At 37.3% G+C, this 24,694-nt stretch overlaps 1 protein-coding gene across 3 annotated transcripts in view; it reads left to right on the top strand.

Moving 5' to 3' along the window:
- The window catches only part of PRR16 (proline rich 16), a 121,503-nt gene that overhangs the window by 59,045 nt on the left and 37,764 nt on the right, over positions 1-24,694 (top strand). The window contains exons 2-3 of one of the 3 annotated variants that reach the window (XM_035568736.2): positions 14,048-14,118; positions 16,039-16,084. The exons of 1 other annotated variant lie outside the window; for it this stretch is intronic. The gene's annotated coding sequence lies outside the window, so the exon portion shown is untranslated. Of the gene's footprint in view, positions 1-14,047; positions 14,119-16,038; positions 16,102-24,694 lie in introns of all 3 variants that reach the window. One more of the 3 variants, XM_035568735.2, reaches the window with a different exon arrangement.

Here is a 24,694-nt window from a genome sequence, read left to right as displayed (position 1 = left end):
CTCATTCACTGATGTGTGTTTCACATTAAGAATCCCAAAACTGGGCACATAGTCTATGGAGTAGAAGCATACACTCATAGAAGCTGATGTAGTGGCTGACCTTCTTCCTGTATGTACAGCTCAAGTTGCTGCTGGCCTTCACTGTCTCCACTGGTTCAAGCTTAGTATCACAGCTGTTGCTGAGATATAGTCTTTCCTAGGGGTGTTCTGAAGATTTGCTTTTCAGCTGCTTGGAGCAGTGGATTTAAGCAATAGATGTTGTGTCATTTACCAGCATTGTATTATCTCTAGCTGGTAAGAGAAATTATCATAGTGAAAATCATGTATCCTAAATAGAATCCCTTACTCAAGCTCAACGTTTATATAAAAGCCTCTGAAATCTTTTGGTGTTTGTGAGGGTGTCACTAAAAAGCTTCCCCACATCCTTAGTTACTGAAATTATCAAAATAAGTGACTCCATTTTGGCAGTCTTGCAACTTTTCAGCCAATTACCTGGGAAGCATCCACAGCATCTGAAGTAACTCTCTTGTGTACCTATTCTGACACCTGACAAAACCAGTGCTCATCTACAGGAGCTAACCTCTCATCTAGAGTAAACTGTATTCAACACTAATGAATAATATGGATACCTTCTGCTGAGATCTTGGATGTCAAGAACTGCATATCACCTTTTGTCATAAAAATATTCATAGCTTATGTTCCTTTGTTCAAAATAAATTGCTTTTTCTCTGATGCTGTGAAAATGCGAATGAATTTGGCTTGTCATTGAAATTGACTGTTGCCTAGTCAAACAGCTAGCCTGGCTTTAAGGGAAAAAAAAATGAAAAAGAAAAATCTCTGTTTATCATGGATTGGGGCATTTTTTTTTCCTGTTGTCTGAATCTCAGGATTTAGAAATCAACAGCCATTTGTGCTACTTCTTACTTTTTTTTTCTTTTCTTTTTTTTCCCATTTTCACGATTACTCAGGCTCCTCTGCTTTCTGTAGCTGTTTTTGTTTATTTGTTTATTTGTTTATTTTGTTTTTGTTTTTTAAGCAGAAAAATTTGTGATTTCTCTTTTGGGTGTTCTAATTTACAGCTGGTATATTGGGAAGGTGCAGTATCAGTGTCAGAGAGCTTAGTGACAAAAAGAGTGGAAGAAACATGCATTGCTGTTGTAGTGGAGATCTGATAGGGAGCTGGACCTGCTGTTGGGGCCAAAATCACTTTTCTATAAACTGCCAAGAGCTGCTGAATAAAATTTTTCATTAAACTATGAAACTGGGTTGCCATAAGAGGCAGTTAGGAATTTACTACCTCTGTGCTTTAAAAGCTAGCAATAAAAATGCTAAGATAGTCTTTGCTATTCTTGCTGTTCATTTGAATCGTGAAGAAGTTTTGGTTGTTGTGATCTTCTTTCTAAAAATTAAGATCATTCTTCTGCTTGTAATATACTCATGTATTTAAATTCTTGTGTTGTTTATTCTGATGGAAGCTGACAAGTTTTTTTCTAGCTCTTGGAAAACAGTAATGCTCACTTCTTATATATTTTTTCTGTGTTCAAAGTTCTGTAGAGTCATTAATTAAATAGATAACAGAACGCTTGGTGGAGTTGGATTCCAAGGCTAAATTAAATCCAAGTCTTAAAAATAAATTAAAACAAAAAAAGGATGAGGAAATTACATCAGTTTCATTTTTCTTTTGTTGAGTAGAGTCTTTACAGCCATCACAGCTTTGTTAGTTTTGATTTAGTCTCCAGAGGCAAAATTGAAAATTTACTAATTTTGAGCACATTAACATCATGATATAAAAGGTTATACAGCCTGCAGGTAAATAGAGAGTGCAACATCATGTTTGTAGCATTCTGTGATATACAACAGTTTATTTTCTAAAGATTTCTATTTATTACAAATCACCAGAAGCAAGTATGCTCTGATTAATAAGGTGAATATAAATATAGATAATAAGCTACTATATGTATGTAGTAGATATTGCAAGTATAGCAGTAATTAATAGTAGTAACAATTAAAAGTAGTAGAAAGACAATTAGAGATAGTAAAAATCAGTAACATATGAGCAAATATGGATTGGTATTATTATAGGTTCAAAAAGCTTATCAGTAATACTATGGTAGTGAATATGCTTATTATGAATTATACACTTATCAATATTGTAACATCAAATATAGTTATGATAGGTTATACTTAGCAAATTTATTAAGTTATGCTTATCAATACGGCAGATTATTTATATAAATACATATTTATAAAAATCACCTGTACCAAGGGCACCAAACTGATCCCAGAAGAGGTGTGAAGGTCATCTTGACATCTGAGGGTGTAAATGAGAAAAACAGTTCCAAAAGATTGACTACCTCCAGAAGTGGGCCCACAAAGTAATGTAAGGAGGGTCGACTAGAAGTGCATCCATGTCACAGGATCACAGGATCAGATGTCAGTCTGGAGTTAGGAGTCAACCAGTGATGGTCAACCTGTTTTCAATAATAGAGAAGAGTACGTGCAGCACAGAGAGTTTCACAGGGAGGGAGAGAGGCTCCCATTTGAGTAAAAATCAGAACGTTTTTATATCATTGAGTCATAACAGGGCATAGGACACCAGAACTTTAGGTAACCAGTAGATGCTGTTAATTTGTCTTCTTCCTCAGACAGCCAACAGATGTTGATGTTTTTCTTTTCTTTTCTTTTCTTTTTTCTTTCCTTTTCTTTTCTTTTCTTTTCTTTTCTTTTCTTTTCTTTTCTTTTCTTTTCTTTTCTTTTCTTTAAATAAAAAAAATAAAATCCCATGTCAATTCCCCCTTTCTCAGGCTAATTTCCTCTTTTCCCTGACTATTTTTCACCTTTTCAGGGATTAAGTTGTTCCTTAGTTTCCTGTTTGTCTTTATCCATGGTATTCAGGATGTTCCCAGCTCTCAGGTGTCCAGCTGCACTTCATGGACATAGCCTGGACCCTTCAGGGTTGCTTTCTGGTTCCCAGGCCAAGTTCTGCAGCTACAGGGGCTGCAATCCCAGACTGGCAGACATTTATCCTGTAAGTGTTTAGCAGCCATTTTATGTCAGTGCTTTCTCATTGCAGCCCCCCATAAATAGGCAGAGGATACTTCTAAATTCAAGCTGCCAGAACTACCACTCCAAACTAACTTCTACGGATGTTAAGAGTAGCTGAAATGATGCACTACGATGAACTTTAATGTAATTCACATTAAGTGCACATACATGTGTATTTTAATATTATTTTGTATGTAACGCAGTCATCTTTCTTATCATTTCTTAGTATTCCCAGATATTGTACAAAATGTGATGTTACTTAAACACAGATAGTTTTTTCAGGTCTTCTGGTCATTTATCACAAAGCAATGCACAACTGAGTTACATGTTTGTAAGCTACTTTCAGTATTCATCTAACTTTGTCCACATTTTTAAATTTTTGAATTCAAAACCAGGAAATTAAGTTTTTGTTTTGTTTTGTTTTTACATAGTAAAAATAGTGAAATTATTTTCTATAAACTAGAGAATGAAGCAATTGTTTTGTTTTCATGTAATGTTCATGTTTGTGATTGCTTTAAATTAAAACAAGCAAACATACTATATCTCAAAATGATTTGTTGTACATGTATATATACAACACTGTTTCATATGGACCATTTATACTCAGTTTAGGGGGGACAACGATCTATGAAGTGTTTTCTTATCACATCATTGTATCACTGTTTATGAAAATATTTCATTTGAAAAATAGATCATAATGGGCACTTTGAAGCTCTGATGCTTCTCCTGTTGGTAATCATGATCAAAGCAGGAATTGGCACAAGATGGTTTAGTCTGTTACATCAGTAATGATTTAAGGATCCCAAAGAGTTCACATTGGTATAAAGGAACCTTTTAGCTGAACCATCATGTTAATGGTCTACAGATATAATTTATATTGCCAACTTCCGCTAAGTTTGTCTTATGTGTATGGGGAAAAGTCTTATAGGATGACTGAAAAAAATATTGTCTGTAAAGAAAACAACTGGAGAAAAAAAACCACATGAATAATCTCCTTGGTATTTCATAACCATTAAATAGTTGCACATGATCTGTTAAGAAATGTAATTACAGTATTTTATTTTGCAATAAATAAAGCTTTTATATTGATTAAAAGACTAAAAAAAAAATAGTTAGCAAACACCTATTAAGATAGTCTCAAACTATTGCAGTAGCTAGGCACAGCAAAATGAGGAGAGGGCCGTAAGGACAATTATCTTATGTTGGTGTTTGTAATCCTTGTAACTTTACAGAAGCAAGGTGTTGAAATCGCAAAGTTTGAATGCAAACTGTAGCATATACTCCTGTAATTACCAGCTCACACTTTTAAGTTAGATAATGTATCGACGTCTGTGTATCTGATTACAGGTGCTGCTTGGGAAAAAATGTTTGTGCTCATCATCTCTTACAGCTGTGAATTCAAAAGATATTTAAAATACTGACCACTAAGTGGTACAGTAGGAGATAGTTGCTGAGCTATTTGAAAATGTCAGACTTGCATTAGTATACATGGCTTTTTAAGGCAATTTTGGGACAATTTCAGTCTTAACAGTTGAGTTCCTTGGGCAGTTTAAAAACAAACAAACAAAAAAACATGTCCTCTTAAAATGAGATGGATTAATTAAATCTCTGTTTATGATGTTATCTTTATCATGTACTTTGAGCAAAGTTTTGTGGTCCTCAAAACAAGAAGCATCATGACTGAAATCTGAAGATTTGCCTGTCACAGATATAAAGTCTAAGAAAGTGTTTGGCGTAGTAGATACAAAGATTTAGAGAATATCCAGTGGGAGGTTTTGACTAAACCTTTAATATATTCATTAGTTACGGGTAAATAGGAACCTGTTTGATGTAAATAATGAACTGAAGGTAGGTATTTCTGTGGTTTATATATGAACATCTGAATTCATAAAAAGCAAAATTGTGGACTGCATGTGTTAGGGGCTTTTGCTGATTCTTAGATTTTACGTAATTTCATAGTTCCTGAGCATCTCAGTAGCATCAGAGTCTGTATCTGACTTTTCTGATGTGGAGCTGCGTTGTTACTGTAGCTGGTAGTTCATGGGTTTTGGTGTGGATCAACATCCAGATCTTCATTTACATACGTGTCTAAACAATGATTTGGTAATATTTCTGGTTTTATCTGTAAGAAGGTACTTACCAGTTTACTTAATTCCATGACAACTTGTGTTGTATGAAATACCCATATTTTGGTGTTGAAGAAATAAATGTAAGGTAACTGATCTGAAGCTCAACTAAGTCATGAAACTGTTCTTGGGTTTCTAGTGACCTAGACAAGATGACTCTACTCCATAGATGGAATCAAGCTAAATTTCACATCTCAGTTCTGTTCTTAGCTGTCTCCTTCTCACAAAATAGGGTGCTTGGGTCAAACTCCTTTGAACAGCACAAATTCTAGCTCTGAATGGCAGAAGCTTATTAATCTTTCCCTTCTTTGGAGCTCCCCCAAAATGATTAACACCCCCAGATATCTGAGTTTTTTTTTGAGCAAGAGCTCAAAAATATATCCCAAGAAGTCAGGAATTCAAGTCCACTGTTCAACTCAGACCCTAGTGAAGTTGTAACAAAGTTAGCGTGTCCACATAAAATATTAGGGACTGGGAAAGTAGATCTAAAAGTCAACAGTAATTCAACTCAACCCCTAATTCCTGGATAAGAACTTCATCATTTCACCTTGAAGATTTTTTTTTTTTCAGTAAGAAAACTGACTCAATGCACAGGAGAAGATGTAAAGTAACATACAAACATTGCTTTAAGAATCTTCTCAGCTTCCACAGACTTTGCTGATAGAGCCCTGGTACGAACAGATGCTCTAACAGATGTCATACTTCTCAGAAGCAAGGAAGTTGATGATTTAAGGGTTTCTTGACTGGCAAATATCACTGGCAGAAGATTTAGAGCATGTAATGCAATACTGTGTTAGCTGATTGCTGTTCATACCCATCTAGATTGCACTTTCAGATTGGTCATTGCCAGGAAATAGGTGATGGACATAATTGTAAGGAAGTTAACAGAAGTAAAATTCATGAACACTAAACACAGACTCCTTTTTTTCTTGATTTCAAGAATCTTGATGTATGTAGGATATAAAACACCTCCAAAATGAAATTAGGCCCAGGTTCTGAAATTCATAGCTCTGCAACCAGTTGTAGAGGTGCTGCCACGTTTCCAAACATTCAGTATTCTCAGTGTGCAACCTATGTGGTTCTAGATCTTAATCTCAGTTTGCAAGTGTCAATATGAGTAGGGCTGAAATGCCCTTCTCCTTTGCCAGGCCCCTCTTTGTACTATTTTGTGATGAAGAGGCAACATGAAGGATGACCTATTCTGTCTTGTGTAGCACAGGCCATGGCCCTACAGACACAAAGCACTGGTTAGCAGGGAGGAAACTGAGTTTGTGGGATGCAGGTTTTAAGTAATGGGTTTTCCTCCTCTTGAGTCTATGGAAGTGGACTGGAGACCAATAATCAGCTCTCCATCCTAACGAAACTTCAGAAGATGGTGAAACTCACGAAGTAAGGTTGCTGCTAAAGTTAGGATGTGACTCCTTTTGGCCAGATTGAAACCTAATCTCGAACACAATCAGTCCAGAGTAAGCATTTTCTTCATAAATGAGAAACTAGATATTTCTGCTTCATAAATTAGTTAGACTGGAAGACTCAATGAATCCCTGTCACATGATAACTAATCTGTCTTGTCGACTTGCTTGGAAATCCTGCACAACTCAGACCATAGTGGAACCAGGCAGTCCTGCTCTTTGAACCAGTGGAGGAGGCCATTATTTCCCATTCTCTCAACTGGCAGACAAGAAGCTGAAAACTGGACTGCCAGCAAGTGCAAGTTAACCTTGTTATGGCCTTATGTTTAACAGAGAGGTTGTGAGGAGTTTGCTGTGGTTGAGTAAGGACTCAGTCTGTTGTTTTACTCCAGGAACCTTCCGATAATGACAATCCGGTCATCTGCACTAGCATTGTGTGAACAAAGGACAGTCAGGTCTTTCCAGCTCCAGGCAGGTCTAGCAGAAAGTTGGTATACTGGGTACGTAAGCCCATAGTGCTCAATGTAAAAAAAAAAAAAAATCTGTTTCTTGAGGACAAATTCACCATCTGAGTGTAACTATCACTTTGATTTACTGAAGAAAGAGCATTTTACTTTGAGAGCAGGCTAACTTTCTTGATAGTGTTTGAGACTAATGATGTGTATGTTCTGAAACAAACAAACAAAACTTTTTTTTTCAGGCATAAATCCTCATAAAACTAAAGTGGTTAAAGCATGAACTACAGTTTGAAGAAAAGAAATATGTAAGCACGAGAAATCCATTTTCTTAGAATAAATGAATGAGTATTTTGTGCTTGTCAGTGAACAAATGCAATGAACATTTAAAGAAATGTCACCATGTTGTATCTTTGCACCTTTAACTGATTTCCATGAGTTTAATATAGATTTTTTAATTGCTGCTTTCTCAAGGCAATTCTAGTTTTTAGTACAGCTACAGATGGCATTAATTTAGAACCAATCAATTCAGTTAATTCTGCCAGTCTATTACTTCTGTTCCTAGGAGTCTGCAAGTCAAATGATGTATTTATTTATTTACTGGACATGGTGGAATAAAAGAGCAGCTTATCACAGCATCTGGTGGAGAATAATTCAGAATTTAAAAAATTTTACATTGGTACCACAACCAGGCCATGTGCTTGCTATATTTTAAGAACTCTGATTCACTTGGGAGACCGAGCCCTGGGAAATGGGCATGTAGAAATACAGAAAGAGCAAAGATGAGATTTGGGGTTGAGTTGACGAGGTCTTTGGTAAAACAAGTAGGTAGCAAGTAGAAAGCTAAGCAGGATGTTAGTAAATACTTGTTTGAAGGTAGGGAAAGGAGTATGAGTGTTACACCTTGAAGTAGCCTCACAGTACTGGCAACCTGGAGATGTGTAGTGGTGGAGATATGATGGTGCTACGTTGTGGAAACGAAGAGGTGAGAAAATCTTGTTTGGACAAGGTCGGATCAATAAAGGATGGAAAGTGACAGAGTCAATGGGAACTAAAAGCCCAGTTTGTGCATAGGCTGGGAAATTTGACTGAAAATGGAAAGTAAGGAAAATCAAGTGTTTATGAAAGTACAAAAGTGGGAGAGAACATGATCTGCAAAGTTGCAGGAAGTTTCCCTGTGCATTGTATCTAAGGCCAGATTACGCAAAGGCTGTGTGTGTACTTAGTTACTGTAACTCATATAAATAAAATTTGCTGAGTACTCTACACTGTTTCCTTAAATTGCAGTACTTTAATTGTGAACCAATTTTAAGATTAAGAATATTGCACAATGGCTTTGAGATAAAAAAAAGAGCATTAGCTAGATTAGACTTAAAATTGCAATTAAGTGTTCCAAGCATAGAACATTTTAAATTGTCACAATGGTGTTACATAACATGTCAGTCATTTTATAGGGAACAGTACTTACACATTCTTGTTTATTACAGATTCTTTCACTAGTGCATGCAAGTAAAAATGTGTTTTCAAATTGAATCTTTAAAGGCAAAAGTTTTAATTCTATAATGAATCAAATGCAGGTCTTGGAAAAGATTATTTATTTATTTATTTATTTATTTTTGCGGCTGTTTTGTAGTTACTGCACACAACTGTTTAAATAGAACCTTCAGGTTTTGAAATCCTGTTGTTGTAGATTAACAGAAGATGAGAGGATTTGTGAAAGATACTGTGCCAGACTTGCTTCTGTTCTGTTACTTCTTTCTGAAGTACTCACAAATGGCCAGTACTAGAAACAGGAAACTCTGATGAACTGGCTCTTACTTCGACTGAATGAAATGTCTCGTTAGGCATTGGAACAAGTTGCCCAGGGAGATGGTCGAGTCACCGTCCCTGGGGGTGTTCAAGAAAAGGTTGGATGTGGTACTTAGGGATGTGGTTTAGTGGGTGATACTGGTAGTAGGGGGATGGTTGGACCAGATAATCTTGGAGGTCTTTTTCAGCCTTAATGTTTCTATGACACTATGACAGCTGATATGAGGTCAGCTTCAATGGCAAGGTATTCACTGCCAGTAACTCAGGTAGTTTCTTCATGTTATATTCTTCTACTCGTACAGATATATCTATGTAGAACATTAAGTGTTTTTTAAAAATAAATGAGTGCAAGGTATTTTAATAATGAATTAAGAATGTTGAACTGAGATTAACAATCAGAATATCTGCCCTGGTTTTTCAGCTAATTAGAGATTCAAGGATAGATACATCTTCCAATCCTACCTGAAAAGATATGGTAATTCTATCTGTTTCATATCATTTCTGATATATTTCAGATTATTCCTATGAAAAAAATCTTCTTGAAATTATAGTAAATCACATGACATTTGTAAGCTAGTGATCAGATTTTTTAAAGCAAACTAGCTGGAAATCGAGTGAGGATTTGGTATCATGAAAGTTTTAATGTAAAATTGGAAAAGCGTTATGTGGGAGAAATCTGATAACGTGATTAAGTTCATATTCTTCAGGTAGTTATAAAATGTAGTTTACTGTTAAAATTGGAGAGTGACTGTTCCATGTAGAAGAGCTAGTTCTATGTAACATCTTGAAAAGATCTTACAAAACTGTGAGAGCCCTCACTTATTTGGGGTCTCTTTCCCATACAGGAGCAAAATGGGTGCAAGACCAGTATGTGAGTTGCTGGCCAACCCAGTGCCAAGCCAGCCTGCATCCCTAGCAAAGGCTCAGCTGAACTGCAGCTCCATCAGGTGGTTACAGCAGTAAGCATGGGTTTAGGAGATAAGGGGCAGAAAACATGGGCTATGAACAGACACACCAAAACAGGAGGGCAACAAAAGACAATCAGAAGCAATAATGGTGCAGAGCAGAGGACATAATACTAATATAAATCGTAAATTGGATCAGCAAGTTAGAAATCTATTTTCTTGGACTTTTTTTTTGTTTTTTTTTAATTAGGATATCCTATTTAGTTTTGGTTTTATTCTTAAAGATGTCACTTTTTCCAGTGAATGGCCCATATCTATAGCTAAATCAAGTCTGTGCTGGAAACTCAAGCCATCTGTTTCATATAAGGAATTTGAACTTTATTATGATTGAAGTAAAAGGCTTTCCATCATTTATTTAACAGAAAGACATTCCCTTCCTCTTGGAAACCTTCATTTTCTTTATAACGCAAGGTGGTTAAAATAGAATCTTTTTTTATTCTTTTAGCATTTTGCTGGAAAGTCTACATTTTATACCAAAAAAAAAGAAAAAAAAAAACACAAAAAAAATATTGAATCCTCCCCCTACTCCCCAATCCCAGAAACCAAATGAGAAATTTTCGCAAAGATAATTGAACGAGTAAATTTCTAATATTTATTGTCTGCTTGCGTGTAACAACATACACAGCTTCTGAATAAGTCATCTGTCCACATTTTGCAGCAATTTTCAAAAACAGTTGTGGGTTTTTTTGTTTGTTTTTAGTATTCCTTCTTGCCAGCTTCCAGTCTGTGTGTTTGTGTGCAGAGTACCTAAGAGTATAAATTACGAGGAATAAATCTAAAAGGCAAAGGAGAATGTCAATGTCAAGATGTTTGCTGGTGCTTGTTAAAGCCCTTCCTAGAACATCTAGGAAAATGTGCATATAGTGAATGCATACATTTGCAGGAGTGACTTTAACTGAAGCTATATGGATTCCCAGGTTAGTTCTCAATACCAGCAGACATATTTACTCTTCCTGCTAGACTGGCTAAAGGAGATTGAAACAGCTGAAGGAAGCTTGTCTGAGAAAGGAAGTGAGCTGAGGAGAAAAACTGCTTGCTCAGGCTGGGGAGTGGAGGCGATCTGCTCTTTATTTTTAGCCCAAGAGGGAAAATTGCTGTCTGTCACTGCCGCACTTCAACCTGATTGACCAAATTGTCCTTGACCGGTCCCTTAAACAGCTATTGGCATCCTAGTGTCTGTACTGAGTAAAATTTAAAGATGAGGAATTAAAAATGTCTGCTATCTTGCACAAATTAGCACCAATGGTCAAGATGAGTCAAAAATAAGTAAAACTTAAAGGGAAAACATTACTTAGAATTGAGGCTTTTTTATTTTTATTTATTTTTATTTTTATTTTTATTTATTTTACATAGAAGATACTGCTTAATATGTGATTTCTACCCTTCAAAATAAATCATGTGAGATTCTTAGTTTGACAGAAGGAGAAGAAGAGATTTATGCGCACTCATCTATATTCCTCTCTGTATTCATGATGTCATGATTCATTTTTCTTTTTGTTCTTTGGTGCTTTTGATTAATCGGATTCTGTTTAAAGAACATTGCTATTATGTGTCACTTGACTAATGAAGGTGGGGAAAAAATGATTTCACAGACTATGATTTGAAAAGTTGGCTCAGTTAATTTTGACAATGAATTTGATATTGGCCATTAACTTCTCAGTCTTTTTCAGAAAATTGAGTAATCTGCTGGGTGATATGCCCATCTAACCACATTCCATTGTTTGCGATTTTAAATGAAAATTTAAGTTGTGTTTGTTTGTTTGTTTGTTTGTTTCATTTTATTGTTTCGCAATATGTTCTCTCTCTTTATGCGGGCTGCTGCCTTCATGGATGCGAAATAGATACAACTGCTGTGAGTAGGGGTAGAGCCGATAAAGACGTCACGGGTTTAGAGACCCATGCGCACCATGCATGCTTGATGAGGTCTGGAAGCAATTTATTTGCGTTCATCTGACTCTTCCAGAAGTGTAAATTTGTCATGCTTTTGTCATGCCACGTGACAGAGCAGAGCTTGTATGAGCATATGGAGCCTATCTGCAACACGATGCAGATAGGGAGCTGTAGACCTGAGCACATAGGCTACTAGTGTAACACTTAGGGAGATTTTGGCATATCTAAGTTGGGATGGCAACAACCAACACGCAGGACAGGGAAACTGAACAGGTCAAGAGAAAATGCTTGTGACGCCACATATATTTTAATACTACCTCTGATCACAGGTTGGGTGTCCAACTTCTTCCTAGTGTGAGTGCTTCCTTTCGTAAACAGCAGAGGCATCACTTTGTTTCAGAAAATGTCAGGAAGTGTATGGGAGGTGGTATCTAAAAATAACAGTGATAATTGCTTTCTGCTGGTGGGAGGCTTTATTTTGGAACATAGCAAAAGGAGGAGAGAATGGGAAGACTGTAGCCAATGGAAACCTTAGCAGGCTTTAGCCTCCATGTGGTGCTTGCTCTGAGTTACTGGGGGTGATTTTTAATGCTGACTGCCTGCACTCACGCTTGATGTAGAATTCCTTAGCATGGGTATCAGACCACCAGCTGATGAGACATTTGTGCCTTTCTTTGTTGAAATTGCCACTGTCACCAGCCACTGATCTGGGGGTCAGGTAGTGCTGGTTGGGTGGGAAGCAGCTTGCTGTTGTGTGCTGAGCAGCATTCAGTGAAAAAAAAGACAACAGCAAAAAAACAGCAGCAGGGATTCAGGGTAGGTTTATTGGAAGTACTGGGGAAGGGAATAGATGGGAAACTGTGGTATATGAGGAGATATATGTCCTGTTTTAGTCTGCAGGGTTACAGGCCATGGTTGAGACTAGTCTACTCCAGTGCTAGGAACAGACAAGAAAAGAGCTACCTATCTACATATGCATCTTTTATGTGTTAGTATCAGAAAGAATAAAACTGGAAAATACTTGGAATTTTGGCTTAAGTAATAGTGTGTGATAGTAATGTGTGCAGTTCAGTGAGATGGAGGTTTGTTGATGTTAAGGGATGTTGAAATAGCAAAGCGTGTGTTTTGTATTGTTAAAGAATGCTGTTGGGTTTCTTTTTTGTAGTCCTCATTCTTAGTACCTTTTAAGATGTTGCATGTCTATATGTTTATTGATACCAAACTGTGTTTATAAAAGTTAGTTGTGCTCAAGTTTGTGAGATATACTTGTTATGATGTTTACAGTACATAACATACCCAACAAATGCTAAAGTGAATAACACAAGTAGTATGGTTCAAAAAGTTAATTTTACATAGGCTTTTGATGTGGTTTAACCCTGCAGGCCGCTAAAACCTTCACTCATGCCCCCTGTCAGTGGAATGAGGGAGAGAATTGAAAAGAAAAGTGCAAGAACTCAATGGTTGAGATAAGGACAGTTTAGTAAGGGGGGAAAAAAGGGGGAGTTGGGAACTAACAGTAACAACAAAAAGAATAATGCAAGCGATGCACAATGCAATTGCTCACCACCAACCAACCGCTGCCCAGCCAATCGCCAAGCAACAGCAGCCCCTCCAGCCAACCCCCCAGTTTTATTGCTGACCATGACACCACATGGTACAGGACTTCGCTCTGGTCCATTTGGCCAGCTGTCATGGCTGTATCCCCTCCCAGCTCTTGATGCACCCCTAGCCTCCTCACTGGCAGGGCAGCACAAGGAACTGGAAAGGTCTTGGCCCTGTGTGAGCACTACTCTGCAACAGCTGAAGCATCGGTGTGTTATCAGCACTGTTCTCATCCTAAATCTAAAACACAGCACCATACCAGCTACTAGGAAGAAAATTAACTCTATTCCAGCCAAAACCAGGAAAACTTTTTTTACATCAACAACAAAAAGAGAAAAAAACAAACAAACAAACAACCTTTTGCTACCCTAAATTATTTTCTCAGTTATATTCTGCTCAAGTAATTAAATATTTCAGCTTTCATTTCCTAAAATCAACAGGGAAATTAATATATGTTCTTTTCCCATATCTGTGCTCCACGGCTGGATAAAAATCATGTCTTCTGTGAAGATATCAAATGATTTTGATTACACAAAATTCCCAGTTGATCCAGTACCATGTTTTGTTGTCTTTACTGTTTAATGGAGTCTTCTTTACTGCAATTTAAACTGGTTTCTCTCTCCTCTTCTTTGATGTATAGAGAACATGTTCATTCCAGTTGTCTTTGCAGGGACATCTTGCAGAAATATGAAAAACTGTTTTCAAATATTCTGATCTCTTTTTTTTTGCTGTTACTGCACTAGGGAGTATGAAGGACTCATCAGAAAGAGAATTATAAAAAAGAAAACTGCAGCAGAAAAGCATAAAAACGATGGTAAGATAGAGACTGCAATGTTACTAAGTTTAGTGACTCATCATTCAGCATAAAGTATTGGTAGTTTGGATGACTACTAGATCAGTCCTGATTGGAAATTGTTATCTGTTGCTTTAATGAAACAGCTTGATGATTTTTGTTTCATCTCCTGTGAGCAGAAATCTGAGCTTTCAGTCCTTTCTTGGAGGATAGAATTTGTTCCTGTTTTGGCAGTTTTAATTAAGAAAACAAAGAATTTCAGATTAAAGTCTGAATTGGCCTCTCCATAGGTAAGAAGTGAAGTACATTGATGGTGAAATTTATAGGGCACATCTTCTGTTGGTGTCAATCTTGCATTGGGCAGAAAGACAATATTGTTTCTGGACTTGTCAGTCATGCACCTTTCAGGGGTAATGAAATGCAAGAGAGACTCTTCTGAATCAGGTCCTATTCTGACACTCATTCCAGTTTTGAAATTTTACTGCTATGTCTGGAGTGCCTTGTTTCCTCTCCTAAGATGGAATAACAAACTTTTCCTTCGTTGTTGCAGTTAAAACTATTGCTAGCTGTAGATATTCTTAAATCCTTTTACGTATTACACAAACAGCCACACCAGAAGTATGTATCTCAAGTAGATGCATTATTTTGACCCTTGCCAAGCTGCATTTCTTTCATTTTTTTTTCTCTGATACATATATGTATATATATTTATATTTATTTTTTCTAGCAGATTTATATAGCAAAATGTTGGGGACTGACAGCAGGCCATGAAAGGATGAGACCTCATTTTCCACTGTTCTTGACGTCTTGTTAATTAAAAAAAAAAAAAAAGTAACAAATCGTGAAAAATAGTGGTTCACAGTAAACAGAATAATTTGAAGATAGCATTATTGATTGCACCAGTGTTAGAAAACTAATCATATAGCAATCTTTTAAATGCTAGCATGACTTGTTTTGAAGTCTAGTGGCTGTGTCTCTCTTCTGTGAATAATTCTTATTCTAACAACCTCAGAAGTTATCCAGATTTCTTTTTTAGGGATTTTTTTTTTTTTTTTTCCTGCTTTGAAAATGTAATATTCTGCTCATGTCATTGCAGAGGTTATGTTTACAGGCGTGCAAGGAAATAGTATTCTCTTTGTGAGACGCTGATACAGAACTGTGCCTTTCCATCCATTCACTTATTTTGTTCAAATAAAATTATAGCTGATACAAATGCCAAAGTAAATTCATTTCTTATGTACAAAATGCTGGCTTATCTCCTTTCCTGTTCTGGATCTGGGACATGGGTGGAGAGAACTAGTAGCTTTTTGCCCTGTTTCCTACAGAATTAGTAAGTAACACGCTGACACAAAACCAGCATCGAGAACAGAAAGCTGAGTTTCAGGTGTGGCCCCTGAGCTCACTTTGCTTTCTAGAAGGAAGAATCTACAGCAGTCGTGCTGCTGGTTTATATAAAAATCAGCTCTGGCATCAAATCCCTTGCTTCTCTGTATTTATGGGAGCGCTGGATGAAGCACAGTGATTCTGTGCTGGGTGAGGCTACTCAGTAGCAAAAATTACTTCGTTATGTCTGCTAACCCACTGACTGAACTGGTCGTAGTACGAGTCACGCAGGGGTTTTTGACATGTGGGTGTAAGTTAGCAGCACAGCAGCCCATGGTACTCCCATGCTCGAAGGGAGGCTCCTGTCCTTTTCTGCTTCAAATTAAAACAACAGCAGCCAAATAAAAAAGAGGTTTTGTTTTCAGGCCATGCAACACTCCTCAGTCTTTTCTTTGCAAACTCTTTTCAGCTGTCCTTGCTGTGATCCTGTACATCTTGTCACCGCCTAAGTTAGCTCTTTTTGTCTGCCCTGCTTCACTTCTGCTGCTCCATCTCCTGTAGTCTCTGAGTTCAGCCAAGAGAAACTCACGGATTGTTTTGAAATTATTTTTTTTTCAGTGAATCTTGCAGAGACCTGGAACAATGAAAATCTGCGTATAACAAGGTTGGATAAGATAACATGTTAGTATTTTTTCTTGGCTTAAAATTTGTAACAGTATTCAAGTGTCCACAAGGAAGTGAGGCTTTCCAAGGATTAATACAAAAATTACCTTAATTCTTTAATTTGACCACCAGGATAGAGTAATATCTGCAAAAGACTGAGACTATCACTGTACCCAAGGGAACTATTTTAGTATGACTTATTACATAGCATAAATATTGAATATACAAAGAAAAAAAACTTTCTCCGATACAGCATCTCTATAGGTAAAAATATCCTTTACTTAATGCTCCTAATATCTTCAAGCATTGATGAAAACTTGTTTCTTCTAAAACTCGGCAGTGAGGTAACTGAGGTTAATGTTTCTGTAAATATCTAGAGATTACCAGTTTTATCTTCTATATTGTATTATGGAAATAGAAATTTAAAGAGGTAAATATATTTATATTATTTACCAATACAGTCCAAAGACATCTTCCATGAAATACTAATAAAAGTATTTATTCTTTCACTAAATCTCCTGTCATGAAATACTAATAAAAGTATTTATTCTTTCACTAAATCTCCTGTCCATTTCAATGTATTGTAATTGCTTAAAGCAATTTTTGGGAAAAGGAAAGAAGGAAAGGAGAAAGTCCTATGAATGTGGAGCTGCATTTCTTCAGGATCTGATGGCAGCTAGCTGTTTATAGGCATTTTATAGGCTAGCATTAGAAACTGGGAAAGAATATTAAAAAAGTGGAATCCATGGAGTTGCTGTGGCTTTGATGAGAAATCTTTTATATTGTTAGTGGAGACATTTTTTGATGTAACCTCCTTCTGATATCTTGATTTGTTTTCTTTTTGTAGAAACCTGCTTTGATGACTCCTATATTTACTGTGGATGCCAGATCTTTTCCTCAGATTTAGCTGTTTCTTCCCCGTCTTGTATTTGTCCAGCTGATTGTAGTCTTATCTAAAGGCAGCACACAGCTGGCTCACATCCTAGCTATTTCAGATCACTTCTCAAGCTTGTTGTGATTATTTTGAATTCTAATCCTATCCTACAAAATAACTTAGGTCTTCCCACGTTGCCACTGTCTGCAGATTTAAAAAGGATATACTCACTTTCTTAATGCAAGTCATTAGTGAAAATGCTGAGTGGCAGCAGACCTAAGAGAAATAACCTGCACAGTCACTTGGTCAATTTTTCCAGTTTGACAGAAACCCATTTCCACATGATATTTTGACGGTGTTTTACTGTGAGTTTCGCTGGCTGGTATAGTAGTATCCCTGTACGAAGTGGTGTGGAGTCTGTAAGTATCTGCAGGCAAGCTTCCTTCAGCAGCATGCTTTGGGAGTGGCAGGAGGTTGTAACATTTTCTTCTTTCCTTGGTCTGTGTGATACTCTGTCCTACACCTCAGCCTGAGGGGCAGCAGGAGTGACAGGGAATGGTTTTATAAGATGCTAGGACTGGGAGGTATTTCTGGCATAGAGAAGCCTCCTTGGCATCCTGAACGTGTTACTTCAGCCTCCAGCCTCTGAAATGGGAGGCCTGCACCGAAGACTTCCTAGAAAGGTGTAGAGAACAGCATGGGCTTAACTCAGGAGCTTACAAGGTCAGTATCCAGTGGGTCTGAATAAACATACCAGTGGGTCTGTTGTGACACGTGGCAGTGACATGCAGTAGATTTTATATGGACTTTTTCTGAGGTATCCTAGTTCCCCTCTGCCTTGATTAATGGAAAGTTTGCTTTTGAGTTCCTTTACTAGTTTAGTCCCAAATAAGCAAATGTGAGAAAAAAAGTGTAATAAAACTTAGTTGTATCTTCTGCATGCATGACGTATGTGGGAAAAAGCCAAGACTTATTGCATCCTTGTGTCTTGCTCATCCATTATACCTGATGCCCTGTCACAGAAGCAAATTAGATTTATTTTGACGTGATTTGTTCCTGACAAGTCACCGCTGGCTATTTCTCATCTCCCTGCTGTTTTCTCTGTGTTCACAAGCAGTTGGCTTGACTGTTTTTCCAGTATTTTTGTTAGGAATTGGGTGTTTTCCGGCAATTCTTGCTATTCTGTAAATTTTTAAAGGTAGGTGTTCCGTTTGTCCTGTCCTAGTCATCTTGGATCTTTCCCATGCACCACAGGGTTTCAAAACAGTTATTAAAAAAGAGTTATTAAAAGTCTTGGTCATAGGGCAGGCAATTTCTTAAAAGTTCTAGAGAGATTTTTCCATCAGGCTTAGGCAACTCAAAGACCTCTACCTTAGCTAAGAAGATTCCAGACTCTGTAGCTAATCTAAAGTGGATTCTTAATCTTCATATGTTTTAATAGTTTAACAACATTTATTTATTAAAAATGAAGCATGTTAGCCTTCTCAGGGTTTCTTTTTTTTTTTTTTCTGTTGACTAATAGATCCAGTATTTTCTTGACTTCTGTATGCTAGTGTTCTTAAGAATATTTCCTTTGGACTAATTACTGTATCCTATCTACTCTTTGCTGTTGTTTTCATACATACTTGTAATCATTTGAACCGTTGTTCAGTTTTTAATAATTTCTTTTTGAGTTTCACCTGAATAAAGGAATCATGTTCTTCTCCATTTGATCTTCCTTTATGATTTGTTTCCTTGCATTGGGATAGATTGAGCTTGGACCTTTTATATTATTTAAGAAATAAAGATTTTTTCCTTTAATCCATTCCTCCCATTAGATCTTGTTTATTGATTCATTTGCTGAAGATGATTGTCTTCATGTGTTTTCCCTAGGAGGGAAAAAAAAGAGAAAAAAAAAAAAGAAAAAAGGTCTGAAAGGCCTGTGGAGGTCACTGAGTCTAACCTCCTGCTTTACCAGAACTGGTTTCAAAGTTCAGTGAGGCTTCTCAGATCAGGTTATTTCTGTTCCAAAGAATAACCTGTTCTGTATTGTGTGAGTAGCCTTTTACATTTTGACCAGCTCCTCCCTTTCATTCTGTATTAAATCTAGCAAAACATGTGTAGCTTTTTTTTTTTTTTAATGTCTTTTGTTTAAAAATTTCTAGGAAGATGCCGCAGAAACATTGCAATATTCTTTTTGAAAAGATGTCATCTAGAACCAAGACCCACAGTTAACGTGGTTCTATCTGTGGCTCAAAAAAAGCCTTTGATATGATGATTGCCCCATGCTTGACGGACTGCAAGTTGCTGCTAGGATAATGCTCTGTTTCTTCTCTTCAGACCAGAGATGTGGGTAGTATAAGATGGTGCCTTGTTGCTTTTCCTTCTTGATTCTCTTTCCCTTCTTGAATGTGCCTTGTCCATCTGTATCGGTTTCCAGTGATGACAATAATCTCATCTATTGCTGTCTGGTCACCTAAGTTACCTAGGTAGCAAGTTTCTAGTGTGCTAGAAAACATGGTCCTGAGCATACTGTAAGCTTCAGCCAACTCAGCAAATAGAACCTACAGTGAGGTGGGATTCACATATTCCTTCTAGGAAATACAGTTCTTTGTTCTTTCATGTTCCTCAGCTTCCTGTGTGCTGCATATTGTTTGTTGCTAATGGCGTGTTTGCAGTGGCAGCCTTACAGAAGCAGAACAAGAGAAAATACGGCAAAGTGGAGTAGACAGCTGTATGTTGCTATGTTATTTATTTCTAGTCAAGAGAGATTAAGTTGTAATTCATGAGAGGCAAGACATTGGGGTCAGACTTTTCTCAGCAGAAATAAATTATGTGTTATATATGGCTGTCCACCATTTTTTGGCAGTAACTACTACTTGCCAAGCCAGATGTTACATTCTTTATTTTGTCACTTCAGTTCATAGTGATCAAGGATGCAAACCCATTCCCCTATCCTCCCCATTCCCCCTCCAAAAAAAGGAAAAAAAAGATAAAGAAAAATAAATTAGAGGCCAGACAAAACACCTCGGAGACCTCACGTCCACAGAGAATCTGTAAATGCAACTGCATATTACATGCATATTCAGTTACAGTTTATGAACTCAAGGCTGATGTTTTATGGCTAATTGATCTTCTAAAGTAATGAGTCAGTTGATTGTTAAAATACTTAGTTTATATATGACTGTTTCACCCTTGAAATGAACATGTAACCATAGAAATAGACTGTTCGTTTTCTGGAGGAAAACAGTTTTTGTGTGTGTAGCCAGTATGCTTGTATCCAAATTGATGTATAATGCTTCACAAGTTATTTTAACACAAAATGGAATGTGGCACCAGCGTGTTTATAAACTTGCTTTTGGTGGTGGTACCTGAGTAAGACCTGTCTGATAACCTCTGCTGTAGCATGATTTGCATTCATGATCTGTGGACTGTTGCAGTTTAACCAGAAAGCCTAGGATTAAGCTGAAGACTTTCTAGGCTTTCAGCCAAGTAGTTACGAGGTCTGTCTCCAGTTTACAGCTTTGAGCCTTTACTGTCTCACATTTGAATCGTGGAAATAAAATGTCCTGATAGCCTTACACATACATAAATTAATTTCCAAGCAACTAGAAGAAATTGTAGGGTGTTTTTATTTTTATTTATTTATTTATTTATTTTTCTGACATGGACTGAAAGCTTTTTCACAAATTTGTTTAATTTTTAAAAATGGGGAAATTCCAGATTCCATTCAGCTCTGAAACAAAGCACTACCATTGACAACAAATCTTGCAGGTTAAATCATGAGTACTGTTTATCATATAAAACAATTCCTATGGGGGAAAAAAAATTGAAAAAATAAATAGGTGCAGCTAGGCAGACACTTCAATTTGAACATTGTTTTTTTCCTCATCTTTATTCTCCAAATTTCCTTTAAAGATACTCTTCTGAATTCTTAAGTTGTATTTATTTATGGTGCAGTCAGCTTGTCATGTATGAAAAAAGTAATTTCTGTATCATAGTTTTCCATGTAAAGGTGAAACTTGAAATTTCAAAAATAGTTTAAGATTAATGATTTCATAAAGACCAGCTAATTGATAATTTCTGGTTATAACCATTGCTTCCAATTCTAATTGAGTTCTTTCACTGTGTCTCCATTGTTTTACCTTAAAAAAGAGCAAAAAATTAGCCACAATTGAAAAAAGGTATGAATGGTAATAATGCTCAGCTAAAATTTCCTTAGAACATTTGGAAATCTTAATTAGTCTCATGGTGATTAATCTCATGGTGGCTTGAAAAAAAATGGTTGTTTTGCTAGACAAGAAGACAAGGAATATACCACTACAAAAGAAAAAGAAAAACAAGTAGCATCTCCTTAGAAAATTTTATCTGCTTTATGTGACCTCCTAGTAATCCAGTTAAGTACCGTCCTTAAAGCAGGAGAGGTTTCTCTGCATCTGCAGCACGTACAATCTTCCAAAAGAGACCAAACCAGTATTTTTCCAGTGATGTTTCCAGTGTAACTTTTACAATTCTTACTCGGGAAATGCTATATTTTAAAGTGATTTTGGAATTTACATTAAGCAGCTTGTTGCATACAAAATAAATAATTCTTTTATATTAGAGAGCCTTTGCCTATACAAAATACCAGAAAACACAATGTATGAGTAACACACTTGGATGATTATCATTTACGCTTTTCTAACTTCTACAGGAGACTGATGCAGTGGCTTATGTGAGAGGCATGTGTGTTAAGCAGATGACAAAGTGGGAGAGGAACCACAGTTATGGCATGTCTGCAGCTGGGAAAATACTTGCTTCAAGTGAGGCACAGCTCCAGGAGAGTGAAGCGTTGTATTTTCTTGCTTCTAATGTGACCTTATTCTCCAAATGAAGCTGAAGCTCTGTACTGGGGACGGCCAATGGTTTCTGTTGTATGGGATCTTGGAGTGTAAAAGGGAGTTTGGAAGACCTTGTAAAATGCCCAAGCTGTAGGAGTTGCAGTAGAGAACTGTGTGGTTTGATAGCAAGTGAGCTTTGAGTCATCTGCAGCATCTGGTTACTGCATTTATAATAGAGAGGAAAGAAGTTTTAGCTAGAAATGGCAATTTGAATAACTTGAATACACCAGTTTCAGATTGGTTTCTGATATAATCTGCATGCAGAGGGAAAACACATAGGGGTAAGATTTCATTATCTCCCATAGCTTGAATCTCCTGCCTCACCAGTTTCACAGGACAGCAGAGCTGCACGGCATTATCAAAAAAAAAAAAAAAAAAAGTTGTGCAAAAAGACATTGGTGAATTGTTTCATTATAGTTTAAAATGTGATATTATCTAAATTCTCTTGGTTTTATTCTAGTAAATGTCTAAAAAGCTTACGGGCTTGCACTGTCTTTAGTTTGTACTCTACAAAGCAACATAGTCATACCAGCACAGAGAGCAGTGCAGGTGCAAAACCCACCCAAGTTTTACATAACTCATTTATTAACAAGGGAGATGGTTAGCAAAGACTAGGCTAAGCTGCATGTTACCATGGAGACCTTGTTAGCAACTTTACTTTAAAGCTGGATTGGGTACATCCATGTGAGCTGCAGCAATAACTGCGGGGAAGAATACCCTGAAGGAGAGATGGGATTTTTCACCTTCCTTAATCTTAAGTGCAGTTTTGTCCAGCCCCTTAATGAACAATAATAAAAGCGTTTAGCATCAGTTCTCCCTGATGCTGGTGAAAAGTATTTTGTAACAGTATTTCTGCCCACAAAAATTCTGGAATTTCACCTGAACAGGTTGTTCTGCTGTCAGTGACAAGCTGCCAGTTCTGTCTCACCCCTGTGTTTCTTCATTGTAACATGCTTTCCTGTGCACACTGGAAAACATTTTCCTGGTCTCCGGCAGGTGTGCTGATGAAGAATAATGCTTATCACACCGTATTTTAGCCCTCACCCAGTATAGCATGTGCCCAGTTGCACAGCTGGCAGTGGTCATGCTGTCCCATGTTCACAGACAGCATGTTCCAAGCTGCAGGAGCCCGCCCTGAATTATAGCCAAGATGTACGTAGGGATAAAAGTGACCTATTTTAACTCTCTTGAGGATACTTCCAGCCTTTTCACTAGGACTATTCCCTCCTTCTTAAAGGCAAAGCTGGCTTAGACCCCCCACAGTAGTATGCTGAAGGTACGTTTGCTTGTTTTGTACATAGGTAGGCATTACCTGCAAACTCTTGACCACCTTTTAGACACCTCTAAAAAATACAACTGGAAACCAGTGTTCAAAAGGTCTAATCTCTACCAGATTTGTATGGTGAGAGAGCAAGACCCTCCTTCAGTTGCATTTTGCTCTGTTTGCAGAGAGCTTTGGAGCCATCAGTTAGAGGGTGTGTGTCCTCATCTAGTTCCTTGAGATGGCTGTTTCCATTATCTCGTCTATGACTGAACTGCTGATCAAAATCCAGGCAGTACTCATTTGGTAGGACTGTATAGAGTATGGCTGGGTGGTAATCACACTGGCTAAGTCTTCTGTGCGTAATGTTTATGTTTAAGTGATTCTTATGTTGGTATGAATAGTAATAAACTGTCTTGATGCCTTTTCCAGCAAGTATTTGATACGCCATCAATTACACATATTTTGAATAGGAAAATGTACTGGTGACAGTATGCCAGACCATGCCCTTATGTGTAATCTTTTCCTTTCCCAGGGATCACAGTTGTGTTTAGATTGTAACTGCAGGGTTGCTCTTAGCTGTCAAATGACCTTGTCCTCAGTTGTTCAGCTGTCAGATGATTAGTGAAAACCTTTTAAAGAAGATAAGCTTAAACTTGGTATTGGCAAGCTAGCATTTACTACTGTGATTGACAGCCTCATAATACATTTTCAGCAAGGCCCTCTTTTTTTTTTTCCCACAGAATGCAACGATTTGGGGAGAGTTTTAGCAAAATTGGCTAAGATCTATACTGTGTCTGCTCTAACCTTTGCAACTGAGAAGCTGAATTGTAGATAATTTCCATCTTTCAGAAACAGTACCAAATTCTTTCCTAGTGTAAAGATTTTGGAACTTGATACCAAGGTAGTGACTTCACACAAATTCTTCAAAAACAGTTATTTTTGCAGTTAGCCCATCAGGAAAAATGAGTCTGCTGTGCAGTTGGAGAAATAATGTTGTGCTCTGTAGCAGACCAGCACAATCTACAATGCTGTTAAAATGCTTATGTACACCCTTCTTCCTGCCTCCTCCTTTTGTTGGTGCTCATCCTTCCACCACTGAGGGTTGTGTGGTCCCTCAGGTCATTGCCTTCAGTTTTGGTGGGTTGTGCAGGTGCAGCAACCTGCCAACACCCTCATCCTGTGCCATGAGGGGTGCAGGTTTCTTCCTCCTTTTTGCCAAGGGAAGTGTGGTATCGATGGTATCTTCTCCCACACTCTGAGGTCTTAGGGGAGCTTCATGTACACTTTACACCAGGCTCATTTTCAGTGGTATGTAACTTCACGTTACATCTGAATTTGCTGTCTGTGGTGGATTTTATGTATGCTGGTTAGCTGATCTTTGTTCCCATTGTTGTTCCTCAAAAAATGTTTTACCCAGTTCCAACGTTTGCAATGTCTTTAACTGATGCCTGGGGAGCTGCTTATGGCCATGAGATCTCCACTGTCATCCTGTGCCCCCTCTCGTAATCATTCAGTGCCCATACTCTCGAGGCTGCTGTTGTTAACACAGTGCTTTTTTTTGCCCCCTTTTTTTTTTCTTGTCCTTATACATTACATCATTATGCCAGTGTCATA

Source organism: Cygnus atratus, chromosome Z (assembly GCF_013377495.2).
Source record: "Cygnus atratus isolate AKBS03 ecotype Queensland, Australia chromosome Z, CAtr_DNAZoo_HiC_assembly, whole genome shotgun sequence".
Classification (NCBI taxonomy): Eukaryota; Metazoa; Chordata; class Aves; order Anseriformes; family Anatidae; genus Cygnus; species Cygnus atratus.
The sequence above is the reverse complement of the archived record's forward strand: the minus strand, read 5'-3'. Positions and strand labels throughout refer to the sequence as shown.